At 42.2% G+C, this 19,772-nt stretch overlaps 1 pseudogene across 1 annotated transcript; it reads right to left on the bottom strand.

Annotated features, from left to right (window-relative positions):
* Positions 1-940: 940 nt before the first annotated feature.
* Positions 941-12,072, bottom strand: LOC148754770 (histidine-rich glycoprotein-like; annotated as a pseudogene). Its single transcript, XR_016019599.1, has 7 exons — positions 11,769-12,072; positions 10,010-10,125; positions 9,071-9,161; positions 7,690-7,856; positions 6,314-6,394; positions 4,579-4,680; positions 941-3,332 (listed from the first exon to the last, which is right to left on the bottom strand). The product of XR_016019599.1 is annotated as a histidine-rich glycoprotein-like (transcript).
* Between the last annotated feature and the right edge of the window lie 7,700 nt (positions 12,073-19,772).

The following is a 19,772-nucleotide window of genomic DNA, read 5'->3' as shown; positions in this document are numbered from 1 at the left end:
AACAAACATTACACATTCGTACTTTTTAGCTATCACATGACAAAAAAATCTAGAAAAGGAGCAATCAACGGTATATTGTCTAAACCTGTAGCACAATGTAAGCTGACTAGACTAGGGATTGTTTCTTAGCCCATTATTCACCTGCAGAAACTGTGTTTGCACATTATAAATGCATTGAATGGAAATGAATAGAGAACCTCCAATCCGATGTTTTCCAGGTAATATTTTCAGTAACTCAGGCAATGTTGGTGAAAGTATAAATTATAAAACACGACTCAAATGTAAGTTATTGAGCTATGTAATTTTTTGGTCTTCCTGGATTTCACCTTTCTCTACTCTTTAGCAAAGCAGCCAAGCCTGTGTTCACCCCTCCATGACAGAATGTGACTCTGCAGGGCTGACTTCTGCAGGTGCCACACCGCTTGTTTATGGCAGGCCACGTTCTGACTGGTTTCTGTATCTGCTCTGGCTGGTCAGTGCTTGTGCCTTGTTGGTTATTAAACGTTTTGGGCATTATCTTGTGGCTCCAGGAGATGAAATCTAGCTGTACTCCAAGGAGGAAAGGAAAATGGAGCTGCCACCATCACCATTTTTTAGAGAAGGAAGATGAGGCACAAAGAGGTTTAATTACTTTCTTAGGGTCTTCTAGTCGATAAATTGTATATAGCCAGAATTTCTGGCTTTACAGGATTGTTGTGGTTTGGTAATGAGAAGCTGGGATTACAACACACATCGGCCTCCTCCAAAGTCACAGTCTTTTCTATTTATTTTACGGTCTGAATACACTGCCAAGTCCTATTTTCCTTCCAGTTTTATTGAGAAATAATTGACATACATCACTGTATCAGTTTAAGATGTACAGCATGTAGCTTTGATTTACATAGTTTGTGAAAGGATTACCACAGGTTTAGTTAACACTGAATTGTGACATAGACGCAATAAAAGAAAAAAAATTTCTCCTTTTGATGAGAACTCATAGGATCCACTTACTCTCTGAACAATTTCCCTACATATCACACAGCGATGTTAACTAGTCACCATGTTTTGCATCACATCCCTAGTCTTATCGTAAAACTGAAAGTCTGTGTCTTTTGACCACCTTCCTTCAAGGCCTGTTCCAGAGTCTTCACTTGAAACACCCGCCGTGATCAGCCTGTGCTCCTTTCCACTCCTCCTGGACCGCACACCATCAGTCACCTCCTCCCTCTCCCATCTCCAGCTTCTCCAGCACTGTGGGCCCCTTTCTTCCCAGCCTAAGAACTTACCCAAGTCTCTTTCACCCTTATTTTCCTTACCCCCCTCCCAATCAGAATCTACTGCTGCCATCACCACACACCTGAAACTGCTTCAGTAAGTCACAGAGAAAGAATCTAAAGTCTTATTAGCTCGTGTCTAAATGCTGGAGCCTGATTTGGGAAGAAGGGAAAAGAAAGAGGATTCAAATGTGGAAAAAGAATCCGCTGGCACCAAAAATGAATAAAGACAAATTTCTGAGACTAGAGAGCCCCATCCTGGGAGGTGATATGAGAAGAGCAGAGGGGTCTCGGTGTCTGAAAGCAGAGGACACCTTTGCTCTGCTTGCTGGACATGTAGCCTGCAAGGCAGCAAGACCCCAGGCAGAGAACAGCTACATGGTCTCTCTTGGCAGTCACGTCCATCAGCAGTCTTACGGAGACTCCTATATCGCCAGTTTGATATAGACGTAGCAGATGAACTAGACTCAAAGAGTGGTGTGAACAGGGTAGTAAACATCCCTCAGACCTGGTGGATTGGTGATGGAGATTCAGACTTCCTTCTCGTGCCCACCACCCAAACACTTGGCATTATGTAAGACTCTTGCACTGTGGCACAATTTTGTGTGGGAAGCAGCAGGAGGAACTGCAAGAAAGACTGAGGTTAAGTTTCCTATTAGCCCAGTATGAAGGCAACCTGAAGTAGGAATTAATGTGTTCTTAAAAATACAGTGATATTTCTGGTGTACCTGAATGTATGGTTCATGCCTGTGAACATCTTTGTAAATTGTAGCCCAAGCTTTGTTTGCTTCATAATTAAATTTAGAACCTATTTTTTCCCAAAAATAAATTTAGAGGAATACAAATAGAAGTAGGAGAGAACTTGGATCACTTTTTGTAACAATAACCCTTACCTAATAATACATAGCTTCTTGGTACGCCCAGCTACAGCGTAAGTACTAATACAGGAAAGATGCTAGAATTAAAGGAGTTAAGTCCAGGAAATAAAGAAATTCTGAGGATCAGAGATTTGCCTCAAGTGGTCTATTGGTCGTGGGGAATGAACTTCTGACTTGTGGGACCTAGATCTTTCCTTTCTCCATTTGGCTCTTCTCATGCCATCTTCTCCCCCACCCACAGTTTGTCCTATCCTGAATATGAAAGTAAAGTTGAAATATTGTAATTTTGATTCTGTTACTGATTACATTTTATTTATGGTTCTAATTCAGAACATTATTCATTTTTCAAGGAACTCAGATTGTCTTTTGGAAATGTATATGCAAAAAACTTCAAGACTTGTGGAAACTCACTCTTGAACGTCCCTGGACATGATTCAGAGGCTGATTGAGGGAAGGGCTGAATTTCTCGCTTTAGAGGATTGTTGTGATTTGGCAATGAGAAGATGGGAAAATTGGCTTCGGGAAGAGGAAGGGTTTCACCTTTCTTTAGTGGAGGGAGTCGGTAAATGTATCCAATTTGTCTCCATTTGAAGGGAAAGTGTCCTTTACCTGGACCTCTTTCTTCTGAGTTACTTGGTGGGGGGCCATGGCCCCAGCGATGGTGATCTTGGGAACATTGGCTATAGGGTGGTGGGTCACAGGGTCCATGGTCATTGAAATCATGGCCATGGGGATGGTGTCCATGGGGACGGTGTCCATGTGGATGGTGTCCATAGGGATGATGCTCATGAGGATGGTGTCCATGGGGACGGTGTCCATTGGGACGGAATCCATGGGAATGGTGTCCATGGGGATGGTATCCATGGGGATGATGGTCATGAGGATGGTGTCCATGGGGATGGTGCTCACTGGAACTGTGATTATGGGGGGGTGTATGGTTGCCATTGGTGCCAAAATGGGGAGGATGACATCTTGAAGGGGGCAACACTGGAGGAGCTTCTAATTGAAACTGTGGCCTGTCTGAGTGACTTTTGTCTTCTAGAGGAGGTGGGCATCCAAGTTGAAGTGACTTGTGAGGATGGTGGTAATCTCTGGATCTCTTGGGCTTAAATGAAGGCTTGCCAGCAGGAGAATGCTCATGCCCACCAGAGTGGGGTAGATGGTCCAGATGGGCTTGTACAGCACTGATGTTTCTATGTTCCTGGTGAAGGACACAGAAGAGTGAACACCATCATAGGATACAAAAGGAGAAGTTAGATGTTTAACTTGATTTAGACTAACGGCCCTCATACTTTTAGATTCCACAAATCAACTGAAAAAGTAGAATACCAAAAGAGCATTGTAAAATTTTAATCTTGCCAAGTTGACATTTAAAATACAAACAAAACTATCACCTACCACCATCATTATTTCACAATAGGAATAATATTTTGATAACACAAGAATCAGAAAGATAATCTCAGAGTAAACGATGGTCCTTTAAATGAAAAATGTTGTATCACAAAAAGCTTTCTTACTATTTTCATTTTTCTCATTTCAACATAAAGTGGTGAAATTATGTTACACAAGAATAGTCATCAGTAGACCAATATTTGTAAAACTAGTGCCTTATAATTTAGATTCTCAACAGAGTTCTGAGGCTCCATAGTAAAGGATCTCTTATTCCTAAAGGACGAGCATCTCACCTCTTCACTCTGCTTGTTCTGGTTTTAATTTTTTGAAAAATCTATGTAGCCATTTTCATGGTGACAAACCCTCTCCCTCCTATTTTGGGGTTTGGCACATGGATGTTTAGTTTATTTTCAGTTTTTTGTTTTTTTCTGACAAAAAGATACTGTGAAGAATATCTGTGTGTAGAACAAGGGTTTTTACACACACATATTCTTGTAAAATGCTGTTTTACGTCTTATTATATATACCTTTATATAATAAATTTAAGGCTAATTTAGTCCCCTTAGATTCTAGGCCGAAGACTAAAACTAGGAATTATAAAGTTTCAGCACTGGAGTCCTGACTATAAAGGCCATTTTCAAATTAATTAAAGGTTGATTAAATCGGTCAAGATTTAACTTTTCTGACAAATCTTATCCCTTCCCAATTCTTGGGGAAAATTGCACACTTTTTGTGTCATGTCAGCATTTGCACTACTTTTCCCAGAGACTATTCTCTGTATTTCTCCCCACGCCCACCACATCTCATCTCTCTCATTTCTCCTTGTCTCTCTGTCTCTCTGTCTCTCTCTGTCTCTCTCTCTGTCTCTCTCTCTGTCTCTCTCTCTCTTTCTCTCTCTCTCTCTCTCTGTCTCTCTCTCTCTCTCTCTCTCTCTCTCTCTCACACACACACACACACACACACACACACAGAGCCATAGAACAAAATACACTATGTGTGTGAAAATATCACTTAATGTGGCCCTACTCATGACAAAACCTGCTTAGGAAACCCACCTTAAGGTTGAAGACTTTACAGTTTATGACAATATCTTTTGCACTTTCCATGTCAGAGGTTCCTACATCATAGGACAAATCTGCTCTGCAGAACCCAAAGACCTTTAAAGAAGATGGAAATATGTGTGCACGTGAGCAGGAGATTTGAGAAAAGTACAATTTTCAAAGGTTTTCTTTCCAATTTGCTGTGGTTCTCTTCCATGAATGGTCACCACCACTGGGCTTTCCCATGGTGGTGGTAAGAAATAATATGTCATTGATGCCTTGACTTTAACCAACCCTTCAGCACTGAAGACCAGAGTTGCCTGTGCGTAGAGAGAATGAAGTGGGGTACAGAACGGGATTTGTACAACTTTAACTTGTTCCTTGCAGGGAAGTATTGGAAAGGAAGGAACCAGTATAAAGTTTGCATGGACCCTGTCAAAGTGATTGTCTGCTGGCCCTACCCTAAGCACAGAGGTTTCAACTGGCTGGCACCACTGTGCCCCAGAGGTCCCTAAACCCAGCTGTGAAAGTTAAACTAGGACAAGAAAAAAACTCTTTTTTAGAAAAGACTGTTAAGCATTGAGGTACTGAGTACAGTTTTGGAGTCAGACAGGTCTACGTTAATCCTGGCTTCATCATTTACCGGTTTTGTGAGCTTAGGCAGGTTGCATAAAATTCCTGAGACTCAGTCTTTGTCTGTAAAATGGGTACAATACTATCTACCCATAAACCTGAGAAGACTTAATTAAATGAAATAATGATGTAAAACACTGAGCGCTGAACTCTTTTCCAGCGGCCATGTTTCTGCACTGGGTTTGCTTAGCCCACACCAAAATAATTAAGGGTTTGTGGGGATAGGAGTGGGGGAGGAAAGTGTCTTTTCTGCTGGCCACTAAGCAGGATTCTATAGCTACTTAGGTAGAAATGTTGAACAGCCAGAAAAGGAATTAGTGAATGCTACCTCTCTTCTGGCCCTAGAGAATGCGCTGTTAAACTCCAGAAAAATCCTGGACTTGAAATCAGAAGGCCACCATTAAAATCCTGTGTCCTCACACTTTCTAGCTAAGTGCCCTTAGGTAAGTGTCTAAGTCTCTAGGCTCTTCTGTCGCAGGGAAATGGAGGCAGACACTTGTTTCTCCTCAGTGGGGTTGTCACAGGGCTCCAACAAGACAGTATATGTGGAGGTGTTTTGTAAACTCTAAGTTACCATACAAATACTGAGAAACATTAATAAAATCTTCTTCCAGGTACATAAGTATCAATTTATAAATGATTTGGAGAAAAATCCCACTGGGATGAGCATAGAAATGGATTCTAAACTGAGCTTGGTTTGAACATTGGGCAAAACCTTTCCTGTGCAGAGCCTCAGTTACCTTCCCATTTGTCAAATCGAGAAGTAAATGAAGAATAAATGAGATGCTGTGAATGAAAGCAGCCATGGGTGCAGGTTCCTGATACAATCAAGTTATCGGGTTTAGCTAAGTCTTTAATCCCCATGTTTAAATAACTTGGTGTTAAGTTTTGGTTTATGTCACGTATATTTATGAAATAATATTCTCACAATTCACTTAACTTCTCTGTGCCTCAATTTCCTCATGTGTAAATCAGGGGTAAAAATCGCATCTAGTTCATAGGATGGTGGTGGGGGTAATAGGCTATCATATGTGTAATGCACTTAGCAGGTTACCTGGCACATAGTGAGTGGTCTCTAAATGTCACCTCATATTTCGCAGACATCTAGTATACTCACATTAGTGTGTCTAGGAAATTGGTGGCTGGAGCAGTTCCTCACAGAGAAGTCCACAAAGTAATTGGTTCTTTCCTCTCCTCTCTAGAACAAATTGGATCAAAGCAGTTTCAGGAACATTTAAAAAAAGGGGGGGGGCAGTAGATGCCTACTATCCTAATATACAGTAAAGTACTAAGAAGATTCAAAATCACCAATGTATGCCATTTTTCTTACAGTCTCTGCCTTTTGAAATGTATTACATAAGTGATAAAGTGAATACTATTTCATTGAAAAGTTTCAAATAATACAAAAATAATCAAGCATAGTATGAAAACTCACCCTTCTGTACCCTCGTCTCTCCTTCTCAGAGGTATCACTACCATCCATTTGATGGATTTTTCCTTCTCTCCTTTTTCTAAATAGGCTGTGCATATACACCTATATCTAATTAATGTAAAGGGGCTCATAGTCTAAGTATTGTTCCGTTACCTGCTTTTTCTCCTAGCAATACAACATGAAACTCGTTTCAATGCATATAGGTCCAAACATGCTTTTTAGTAGTTGCATTGTATTCATTCTCTTGCTTGCATGCACCGTAATCTATTTACCTTTGTGTTTTCAAAATGCAGGACAACCTCAACTAGCGGCTCGACAAGACCACTCTGGGTGGAAGGCACCTGGGACGCTGAACTGGGAGGAACCAATTCCAGCCATACCACTGGGTGTGGTGAGGTACCGTGTTTCCCCGAAAATAAGACCTAGCCGGACAATCAGCTCTAGTGCATCTTTTGGTGCAAAAATTACTATAAGACCCAGTATTATATTTTAATATATCATAACTGATATGATATTATATTACATTACATTATATTATATTATACCCCGTATTATATTGTATTGTATTGTATTGTGTTGTATTGTATTGTATTCTATTATATTACATTATATTATATATTGCCCAGTATTATAGTAAAATAAGACCGGGTCGTATATTAATTTTTGCTCCAAAAGACACATTAGAGCTGATTGTCCAGCTAGGTCATATTTTCAGGGAAACACCGGTAGTTTCTCTGACCCTCACTTTTCCATCATAATACAAGGAGATTAGGACCACATGATTTTAATGACTCTAATATGCTCTCTGTCTTTTCCTCTTTTTGCTTGGGTTTTTCCTCTTCTCTTAGATATTCACACTCTCTGCAACTCCAAAATACGAAAATCTGCAGAAGAACAGTTCTGTGGTATCTACTGACTGTTGTTGAGGCTGCAACAGGGGCCTCAATTTAAAAAGCAGCTGGTGGAGGGAGGCCTGTGGAGAGTCAGAGCTGCTGAATTTTGCACCTGCCCGGTTAGAGCCTGGGCCCTCACACTGTAGCTGGGCGTTGATGGAGACTCACCACTCTTACAACTCTCTCCACTTGGTCCACTCTGAAAAAGGCAAAGTCATCACTCTTCCTTTTGTACTTCTCAAGGGCCTTGTCTGCCTGTTTTCTGTAGAGCTCAGTGTCCTCAAAGAAATCGAAGAGTACGGGGCTGTCTTTAGTGTTGGCCAGTGCAGAAGAGACTGGAGAGAGAAGATGGCAGTTCTGTGGTTACTGGGTTGCAAACAGCAATGTCAATGCTGGGACTAAATACATGTAAGCACGGGGGCAAGGATAACAATAGCTTCCATTTTACAGATGGGCAAATTGAGGATTGAAGGGGCTAAGATAGGTGTTCCAGATCAAATCAGGCATTCAGCAGCAGAGCTATAAACTAAACGCAGATGCTTCTGATGCTCAAGCCTCTGTTCTGACTGGATTCACGATGCTTCCCCATCATCCATAAAGTGTTACTATTTTAACGAACTCTTCCTGTCTCTGCCAAGGAGGGAGAGGCATCATCAACATGAAGTTTTGCCCAGAGAACGGAGAAGATGCAGCTCAATCTTTCTTTAAGGTAATCTCCTGAAGGAGATGCTTGGCTGTTGAATTCTTCTATATTGAATCATGTTGAGATTTGCTATTACTGAAGGATTATGTGATCATTCTTTTTGGAAAGTAAATAAAAAGCTCATGGACTTCAGAGTCAATACTTGTGGGATAGGATCATGTTCCCTACATTTGGCTGTGATCCTAAGGCCAAGTCGTTGATCCTCTTTGAAACTCACTTCTTTTGTCTCTAAAACAGAGAGTACCATAACCTTTACTACATAGACTTGTTGTGAGATTAAATGATATAACATACGTATAACTGCTTTGTAAACTGTAGCGTTAATGTATAACTTTTAGATGTGGACGTCAATACTTACTGAGTGCTAAGTACTTTGCAAGTGTACTACACAGACGGTCTTATTTAATTCTAACAAAGACTGGAAGGGCTAATATTATTACTATCCTCATCTGAGCATAGTTTGAGGCTATCCTCAACTGAGGAAAGCTAAAAGAGGGTAAATAACTTGCCCTCAAGACCATTCAACTAGGAGTGATAAGGTTGGGATTCAAACTCAAGCAAATCTGACCCCAGAGCCCATGTTCTCTACAACTATACTACCACGCTATGCTACCTCACATAGATTTCTACTTTTGTGTATTGCATTTCTTTAAAGGAAAGCGCACCAATAACGGGGAAAACTTCTCCCTTGTCTTCTCAAGAGAGTGAGTATTAATCAAGTCTGTGAGGGCAGGGACCATTTCTGACATGTACATCGTAAGTTATTATGTTATGATTGAATTCTGTATTGATGGAGAATTAGTAAAATTAGACTAGAATAAGTAGCACTTCAACAGATTTCCATACCAGAACTTGTGGTGCAGTTGAAGTCATTCACTCTAAGATCCTGAGATTCATTCAAACATGTTGTAGCTATTACCTTACATTGTCCAATCACCTGTAAGCAAAAGGAGTTTGTCATTGCATACTGCTTTCCTCAGGTGGAATATGCAGAAAGAAAAAAAAGATGTAACATACTTCTACTATACATTTAAAATTTATTTATCTTTTCTCTCAAAAAATCCTGTCCCAATACCCATATTTTCTTAATCTGCTTCTCTGTGTTGGGTGCTATAGGCATCGAAAGCCCTCATGATAACCAGAGAGAAACTGTTTAAATGCATCATGGCCACATCCCAAACATTTTCAAGGGGAAAATTTGCTGAAACTTCTAGGTATGCAAATGGCTTATTTTCTGGAACTGAAATATTAGACCTGTGCTTGTTCATTTTTGTGTTCTCTCGTGGCAGACAACTTGGGATCTGAGTACCCGTGTACAATGCACAGAGCAAAACCGTCTTCCTCATGATAGTTGCAACTTATCCTTTTGGCTATTCCTGCGAATGGGACCAGTCTTTATAGGACACAGTTACAAGTTCTGGTTTCCTAGACCCACAGACTATCAGGTCCAGAAGTGACCTTAGAGTCCATCTATTCCAAACCCGTCATCTTATTTTACAGCTGGGGATACAAAAGTCTAATGACCTTAGGTGATTTGCCCAAGGTCTCACAGCTGCTCATGCTATCCCATGGGTCCACAACCCACTGAGTCGTCTTGCACTGGGTTCCCAGATACGGCTCTCAAGAGAATATTACTCAAGGCCAACATAATCTTTATGAGTCAAAAGGTGGAAGTTGCTCTTACTCTTTTGCTGTGTTAGTGTTGGCACACAGCTGCCCTAAGTAAGCAGAGTAGACAGAAGTCAAGAATGATAAGAAGAGGAAGATGGTAGCATGATTACTTACTATATCAGACGGACGTCTAGAAAGAGCTGGCTCACAGTCATCCCAGTATTTCCTGGATTGGACTGGACAGTCAGATCTTTCACATCTAAGGCTAAATAATAGACAGTGGCAGATTCCTGAGGAATTCCAAGAAAGCAACAGGTGAGCAGTATGCGAGAGCGACTAAATAGAAGCAATCTCTTATTTCTCAAACAGAATTCCTGCTCCTTTCCAAATCATTGTCAATGTCTACCTTTTTGTCATTTGATCTATTCATTTGAATAAATAGCTTCAAAGAATTACTTCCAAAAGTTCTTTTTAACTGGTTGTTATGTTGCTTCTACCCATGAGCCTTAGGAAGCAATCACTAAATAGCAGTGTTGGTTTGGGTGGAGATGTTGAAGATAGAAGCCTAGAATTATAATGCTGACAGGCACATCATGAGCTCCAGTCTATATGTGGAGCTGTGTCTTCTCACCCAGCTCGATTCCTGAACTTGGATATCTTGCCATGATTTCAACTTGCCTAAAGCTAAAACCACTCTCTTCTTTACAAACCAGCTCCCTCTCTCTACTTCCCTTGTCTTTTGTCAGTGGCACCATTAATTATTTATTACCTTAGTCTTTGGCTTGAAAAAATGTGGCATAGACTTTAATTTCTTCCTTTGCTGTTGCTATCGAGTCATCAGGCCTCGAATGGTCTTTCTCTTACACATTATCCATTGCCCTAAACCCCACGGTCTCATCTGATCCTAATTTCCTCACTCCTGAACTCATAAAATGGTTTTCTAGTTCCTGTCCCTGTCACTTGCATCCATCTCCCAGGTACATTCTGCCCCCTCCCCAACCACCCATTATTTATACCACCACTCAGAGGTAGCTCTGTGCCAACTCAGCCTGGGTCCTACAATGTGGCAAAGAGCCTGGAACTGGACTAACGGTCACTAAATTGCTGGCTGAACCCTAAATCCTGCACTCTTGTTCTCTGCAATCTACTGCCTCCATCTATAATGCTTTAACAAGTATAATCCCTCTGCTTGTCCTCTGTGGTGCTCCATGGTCTGGCCTCCCTCATTTTAGTGGTTTCATCAAAGAGTAGGTTATGTTAGGAGGCTGGAGAGGGAAGCCTCCCTCCATAATCTCTACCGTAAGCCCTCAGACCCACTCCGAATAAGCATCTAATCTAAGTGAAACAGTAGACTTGCTTTGCTTCAAGGTAAGGCTACAATCTCCCTCCCAACCTGATGGCTACTCCAAAGCCCACATAGAACTTCTGGAACACCCCTACTTATGTTTCATTACTCCCTAACACCTACCTTCGTGATTCCCTAACCACACAGAGGTGGTATGCCTGGAATTCTCCTGGAATGCCATCTTCCTATTCAAATTCTGCTTATTCTTCAGGGCCCAAATGAAGGCTTCTCCCAGCCAGTCTTAACAGATCTCCTTTCATTAGTTTGCCTATGTGGGCATGTGAGCTGGTTATTACTTCCTTGAGGGCAAGGCCCACAGTTTATTCTAATTTTTCTCTTATAGTTCTTAGCATTTGATTGGGCTCAGCATCAATGCTTATTAAGTACGTACAGACTGATTCATAGTTAAGGATATACTAATAACAAACATTAGTTTAAAAGAAGAAAAAAAGCAGTCTCGAGCAGCAGCAGAAAGTAAACAGAAAACTCTGACTAAAGGGTTGTGCGAAGCAGCAGTCTTAGGGGTGACAGTCACATTGCCCTGGTGCATGGTGTCCCACCTCATCTCTGCCATTGGCAATTCCTCACCACTTCGTCCAAGTGGGCATCAGCGACCCACAGCAACTGGAAAAGGTAGCCATTCTGACGTCCTTTATTGATCAGATCTAGAGCTTTCCCAGCCAGGGGCCCAGTAGCATTGCAATCTGTGGGACTCAAAGCGCAGGAATACTGCAGCGTGATCAAGAGCGACAAAAGCAGAGCTGCAGCGAATGCCTTCATTGTGTTAAAATGTGAAAACCACCCCTCACTGTGGTATACCACAGCAGAGAATTAGATACAGACTTTCTAAAACACATACACACACAGCACATGCCATTGATTAAACAAAGTTTTTATACGTTTTGTTGTATAACTGGGGATGTTCACCTTGACCCCTGGTTAAAATGTCTGTCAACATGCTGTAAATGATTAATGGGTTCTGGGGACAGGAAGTTGAGACATGCCACTAGTGAGTGGGTGAAACTGTGATCTGCACAACTCTGGATATTTCTAGTAGGCAGCAGATCCAAAGTGTGTTTTTTACCACAAGCATGGAAATAAAGTGATTTTCCTCCGTTTGTAGCCTATCTCAGCCAGAAATTTCCATCATCAGTTCCCTCTTTGAATTATGGCACAAGAAGCCTTCAGTAAAGCGCAGCTGCATTAAGGGAGGTAACGTGATAAACGTTTACGCCGTACAAGGAACTGAGCTCAGGTAGAAGAGAATGATTAAGAATCTGTTGCTTTGGAGTCAGATCTGAATTTCAACTCTGTTACTCTTTTATGAGTTACTCTTTTATGCTGGGTAAGCTATGAAACTTCTCCGATTCTTAGTTTCCTCATTTATAAAATGGGGATTAACACCTCTTGGCAGGATTGTACGTTAAATAAGAAAACATATAAAATAACCACTATAATTCTTGGCACAAATCCAGGTGCTGAATAACATGATCGTCATGTAGGGAGTTATGCAGGGTCTCTGCTCCCGCTCCCCACATAAGAACGCAGGACATGGTGAGGCCAAAAAGGAACACCCACGGTGCCATAGGTAGGGAAGTCATACCACTGTACTCTCACTGGCAGCTGGGTTGGAGACACAGGAAGCAGGAACCACCGAATCTGCAATCCACACTCCGCCACACTGCGCTCTGTGCACAGCCAGAATTCCTGGACACAGCCAGGGCTCTCAGGGCACTGCCACTCTCTCTGGGCACAGCCAGAATTCCTGGACTCAGCCAGGGCTCTCAGGGCACTGCCACTCTCTGGGCACAGCCCAACTTCCTGGGCAAAGCCAGGATTTTTACATATTCTTGACGGCGGCCGGTCGAGACAGAATAGTAAATATCCACTGGTTCCACTACATGGTGGTAAGTTCCTAAGCAAACAGTAAAGCGGTCCATTAAATTAGGAATGGAGCCCATTCCCCATAGTCCAGGGTCATTCGCCAGGGCTGTGCACTAGCCTCACAATGTGTGCCCTCCCCACAGGGTGAGGGTTCCAAGTCCTCCCCAAGAAGGGGGTGAGGGCCTCAGCAAGCACTTCCCAGTCCACAGGGCCGCAATGACCTTCGCTGTCTGTGGCCTATGCTGGCTGGGGAAACGTCCACGTCTTCCCACCCCTCCACAGGGGTCCAGCTCTCCAGCAGCTGCTCCTCCTGGTCTTCCTGAAACTGTGTTCATACGCAGGAACTGCTCCACCGCCCTTCAGAGAGCTTTGGCTGGTGCCATACCCTGCTCGCTATGCCATTTGTCATGCAGGGTGGCCTGCGGGGTCTCTGGTCCCACTCCGCACATAAGAATGCAGCACATGGTGAGGCCAAAAATCAATACTCACGGAGCCATGGATAGGGGAGTCATACCACTATACTCTCGCTGGCGGCTGGGTTGGAGACACAGGAAGCAGGAGCCATGCTGTCTGCAACCCACTGTCCACTTGTCTCTGCCAACCAACCTCACTTGCTAGCTGCAATCCGCTCTTGCTAGCTCAGCCACCATCTTCTTGCTAGCCCCCATTTTCTGCTAGTGGAGCCACAGCAGTTATATTAGTGGCCAATGGCTCATTGGTTATAGCTGACGGCCAACTAGCCACAGCTGATGGCCATCCAATCACAGTTGAGGCCATTTACTACCTGAGGCAGCACCTTTCCACGTGAGGCTGAGAGTCTGGAACTGCACTCCTGGCTCTGTCCCCAGAATGATTCTATTGATTGTTATTATTATTATGATGCCTCAGAAAAATTTAAAGTCACCCCCATATTATTCCAATTCTCCGTGGCCCTCAAGCATGCCAAAGAGAGTTGGTTCATGTGGAAGAGAACCATGGTGAGGGTAGAAGTCAAGCCATTTGATTCCATCCAAGAGAAGGGTTTAGAGGGTATATACTATTGTGGGAGGGGCTCAGCACTGGGGGACAGAGCTGGGATTACGCTGATCCCACAGTCCTACCCCTCCACAGAAACCAATATACATACTGTATGGACCTTTCATACCAGCAGCGCCCAACAGCATCAGAAAGGACTTGCAGGAATCAGCCCAGGTCCCCTCCCCACTACCGGTCACTTAAACAGCATCCCCCTCCCGGCTCTCTTCTCTGTGGTGAGTGTCTGCAAGCATGGACAGTAATTGTTCTCAGCCTTGACTTCATAACAGAATCACCTGAGGGGCTCTGAAAAATCCTTATACCCAGGCCTTCCCTCCAGAGCAATGAAACCAGGCTCTCTGGGGGTGGACCCAGGTACCGGTAGTTTTAAAACTCCCAGATGATGCCAATGTGCAGTCAAGGCTGAGAACTACTGGGGTTCTAGACAGAACCTGAAGGGAGGGAAAGAGTTTGAAGAGACAGGGGACGGAGAGGGTACATGTCAGGCAGGGTGTCAGGCGGGGTCTCTGCTCCCGCTCCCCTCATAAGAATGCAGGATGTGGCTAGGCCAAAAAGGAACACCCACGGAGCCATACGTAGGGAAATCATACCACTATAGTCTCACTGGAGGCTGGTTCACACGATGTGTGACCTGCTGTCCGCTTTGCTGCCAACCGACCGACTCTCCTCGACTCCAGTCCCCAACGCAGCTGCGGCAGTTATATTAGTGGCCAATGGCTCAAGGGTTACAGCTGACGGCCAACTACCACAGCTGATGGCCATCTACTACCCCAGCCAGCACTTTTCCACGTGAGGCCGAGAGCCTGGGAACTGCTCTCTGGGGCTCTGTCCCCACAGTACATGAAAAGCAGAACGCACTTCCCAGAATTACAGACTGGTTTAGTGAGTGCTAAAAGTGGAAGAAACACATTTTGAATTACGTCTAGATTTGAACTTTTAACATTAACAACACTAGCTTTTAAACACCCAAATAGGACCACTTCAGTGTAACTTAGAATGACAGAAGTAGTATGGAATCTGGCCAAGGTATTACTAAGGGGCTCTAACGCAGGTGGGCAGGGGAAAAGCTATGGATTAAAACAAAACCTGTTTTAATTTCCATGAGTTGAACTCCTTAATTAAGTCTTTCTATTATCGCTATATTGGCCATACCCAATATGGAGGGCCCTGGACAAGCGAAATGCGGGTGGAGGGAAAGGGATGGGACTGGGAAAAGACTCCGAGGATGAAAATAAGCTTCTCCTATAGTACTGTAGATGTTAGTATATGTGCTGCCGAAGCAAGCACTATAGTACTGTAGATTTAGTAGCTGAGATTTAGGGGTAATCACGAGAGCCATGCCTTCCCTTTCCTTTGCTTTGTTGAATCTTAAATACAGACACAACGCTATTCATGCCATTCTAACACTATGGGAATTTCAGATGAGACATCTCAGGGAGGAGACTGAAGGTGCTAGGATGGCAACAGTCAGCAATGATGGTGAGTAGGAGAGACAGTCTGTCCCGGGGAGCTGTCTGATGATCTAGGAAGTGACATTCAGCTTTGGTGACTCTTCTTACTGGCTTTGGGAATGCTTCCTGCCGGTCCTGAGCCAGAGAGTGGCCTCAGATGTGCAACGGAGCGGGGAGTGGTGACTTCTCACAAGATGGTTATTGCAGCAATCAGGGTAGATCCATGTACTCATTCCGGCATTTTGGTTCTTTCTGGGTGGCCTGGCCATAGTATCAGAGAAAGTCAGTTAAGAGAATTTTTATTCTTTACAGCTTTTTTTCACCCTCATAATAAAATATATGCTTTTGGCAAAAAAAATGGAAATACAAAAAATGTAAAGGAAAACTCACCTCTAATTCCACTACCTGAGAAAAATCATTAACTACTATATATTTCTTCATGGACTTTGTTCCACTTGGATATCTATAATATATGTGTTTTTACATTATTGGGATTATTCTGCTGTGCATACAGATATTTTTTCTGTCCACTGTGTTTGAGTACTTACTTACAACCTCTATTTTTGGGGAGTATTAGTAGAAGCCATATAGGCTTTACAAACGTTGTTTTTGTTTTTTATAATGGAATTTTATTTTTTTATTTGAGATCTTTTATACATTTTTATCATAAACATAATTCCTGCACAAAGTAAAAAAAAAAAAAAGAATATTATAAAACATTTAAAATAAAAATTAAATATCTCTCTCTCCCTTATCCCTCATCTTCCAAACCCTTTCCCAAGGGAAGGAATTTTAACAAATTCTTGTTACATAGATTAAATACTGTATTTTCCCTATAATAACTTCCCCAAATCATTAAATATTCTACAGAAAGATTATTTTCAAAGATCTCATGATATTGTGTATTACATATGTTTGTAATATATCAATATTCCCCTAATTTTCAGAGACACATGTTGTTTCCAATTATTTGTTCTTACAAATAATGCTACAATGAACATCCTTGTAAATTTCTGATTTTTTTTGTGGGGGAAGGATGACTGGATCAGTTCTCAGAATTTTATGACATTCAGTTTTTTGTATTTGAAGGCACTTTTTAATTTTAAGAGGGGTGGGGGATGGGGGATGGGAGATGAAGGTAAGGGGGATCAAATATATGGTGATGGAAGGAGAACTGACTCTGGGTGATGAACACACAATGGGATTTATAGATGATGTAATACAGAATTGTACACCTGAAATCTATGTAATTATACTAACAATTGTCACCCCAATAAATCTAATAAAATATTTTAAAAAAAAAAATTTACTGGGGAATAATAGGAAACAGTGTGTTTTTCCAGGATCCATCAGCTCCAAGTCAAGCTGTTGTTGTTTTTCAATCTAGTTGTGGAGGGCGCAGTTCAGCTCCAAGTCAGGTCATTGTTTTCAATCTAGTTGTGGAGGGCGCAGCTCACTGGCCCTTGTGGGAATCAAACCAATGACATTGGTGTTATGAGCACTGTGCTCTAACCAATTGAGCCAACCGGCTGCCCTGAAGGCACTTTTTTAAATAAAGAAGATTCCCATATAGTTCCTGCTCACTTTCCCCACACTTACAGCCTCCTCCGCTATCAATATTCGCAGCAGAGTGGTACCCTTGTTATAATCGATGAATCTACATTGACACATCATTATCACCAAAAGACCATGTTCGTATTAGGGTTTACTCTTGGTGTCATGTATGCTGTGGATTTGGACAAATGTATAATGACCTGTACCCACCATTAGGGTACCATACAGCGTAGTTTCACTGCCCTAAAACAGTGTGCTCTGCCTATTCATCACTCGCCTCAATCCTTGGCACCCACTGAATCTTTTTATTCTTTCTGCAGTTTTGCCTTTTCTAGAATGCCATAGAATTGGAATCATAGATATGTAGCTTTTTCAGATTGGTTTCTTTCACTTAGTGGTATCCATCTAAAGTTCCTCATGTCTTTTCATGGCTTGATAGCTCATTTCCTTTTAGCGATAAATAGTATTCTATTGTATGTACCACAGTTCATCCACTCAACTACTGAAAGACATCTTGGTCACTTCCAAGTTTGGGCAATTATAAGTAGAGCTGCTATAAACATCCACGTGCAGGTTTTTATGTGGGGATAAGTTTTCAGCTCATTTGGGCAAATACCAAGGAACACAATTGCTGGATATTAGGGTAAGTGTATGTTTAGTTTTGTAAGAAACTGCCAAACTCTCTTCCAAAGTGTCTGTATCATTTTGCATTTCCAATAGCAATGAATAAGAGTTTTTGTTCCTCCACAGTCTTGCAGAATTTTGTGTTGATGGTATTCTGGATTTTGGCCATTCTGATAGGTGTGTAGTGGTATCTCAATATTGTTTTAATTTTCAATTGCCTAATAACATATAGTGTGGATTATCTTTTGATATGCTTATTTTCCATTTTATTTATTTCGTTGTGAGGTGCCTTTTCAAATATTTTGCCCATTTTTTAATAGGGTTGTTCATTTTCTTATTGTTGGAGAAGTTACTTTTAAAGATTCATCAAAGAGAACTCTTAATACCATGTAACTTGAAATGCCCGACTCTTGAAATTCAGCATAGAAGATTAATGTTAGCAATTTGCAAGGCATTGATTATTTGAATACAAGGGCATCAACTGATTAATGATTGCAGCATTTTGACACTATTGGCAAAACTATTGGATTAGCTTGACTACGTGGAAGTTGCAGAGTAAAAAAAGAAGATCAAGAATCAGAAATTAGAGAAACAGCATCTAAACGATGAGTCAATGAGGAACCCGAATGCCTTAGGAGAAATCATTAGAAGGGTAGGAGAAGAACTTGGAGGATATGGGACAATGTCTACTTGAGAAAGTTTGAAGAAAGAGTGAGTCAGCATTGCCAGATGTTGAAAAACAATAGGTGAGAATGACAATGCTTCCTTTGAAATTAGTGAAATCAACTCAGCAACTGCTCAAAACTTCTTTTCCTCCTACATGCTCTATCTCTGTTGATGGTTCCCTTGTCTATCCAACAAGAAACACAACGAGAAGGACCCACAGTCTAGGGTCCTTCCGCACGCAATATTCAGTATAGAAGGGTATTATGGAACACTTTTGGGAAATACCCTACCTAGCGCTAGCAGTGATTTTCCTCTCTTTGCTCCAGGTCCATTCTTTGCCTTTCTCTGCCTGGCTTTGCCTCAGAAGGCTGACTCCTGTGGATTGAGTAACCCAGGCTCCCCTGCTAGCTAGCTTACTATTGGGTTCAAAGAGCCAATGGGAGGAGGAGACTGGAAGGACTGAGGGAGGGTGGGAAGGAAGGAGAGAGAGGTCAGGCTGTTCATTCCCTGCCCCTTTCTGCTTCAGCACTAGGTTCTGGCAGTGGCTGCATCCCTCCACCAGGGCAGCTCCTGCCAGGTGGCCCCTCCACCAGCAGCTTCAGCTCCCCCTGGATTTGGGTAAGGCTCCTCCTCCTGCAGTCTCCTCAGGTCCAGAGTGGCAAAGGCTTCTTGCTGTTCTCCAGGTGCTTCAGCCTCCATTGTTCCCTTAAGTTGGCCCACAAGTCTTCATTTCTTTCACTAAAGTCTTTTCAGTTGAACTATCTGAAACAGTGTTGGTCAGATATTGCCTGCACAGCCTTCAACCTGAAGGTGGATTTTTTTTCTTACCTATCTGAATATTGTCCAAGTCCAGAACTTGATAAATTCACTTGATAAATTTGATACATGTACTTAGCAATGGGGGTAGATGGAAGAGATCATTGCCTATGGCCTGTGTCTCTTGCCAGACACTGATTGAAACAGAGTTTAAGGCTCTACATGACACCCCACTTAATTATTTTTCTTTCTTACGGGAAGCAGATAAGAGTAATATAGGGTGAATATTGTCTACTACTTTTAAGTAAATTATGCTAAGACCTCTGTGCCTCTTTTCAGAAACAGCTGCCAGAACGCAGGGCTAGAGTTATATTTGCAAATTCCCTGTTTTGTTAGTTTGCTAGGGCTGCCATAACAAAGTATCATGAACTGGGTCACTTAAACAACAGAAATTAATTTTCTCACAATGCTGGAGGACACAAGTTTGAATCAAGGTGTTGCAGGGTTAGTTTCTTCCGAGGCCTCTCTCCTTGGCTTGTACATGGCCACCATTTCTCTGCGTTCTCATATGATCTTCCCTCTGTGCTTGTCTGTGTCCTAATCATCTCTTCTTATAAGGACA

Source organism: Rhinolophus sinicus, chromosome 17, assembly GCF_057876585.1.
Source record: "Rhinolophus sinicus isolate RSI-liver-muscle chromosome 17, RSI-T2T, whole genome shotgun sequence".
Taxonomy (NCBI): Eukaryota; Metazoa; Chordata; class Mammalia; order Chiroptera; family Rhinolophidae; genus Rhinolophus; species Rhinolophus sinicus.
This window is presented reverse-complemented; position numbering and strand designations above follow the sequence as displayed.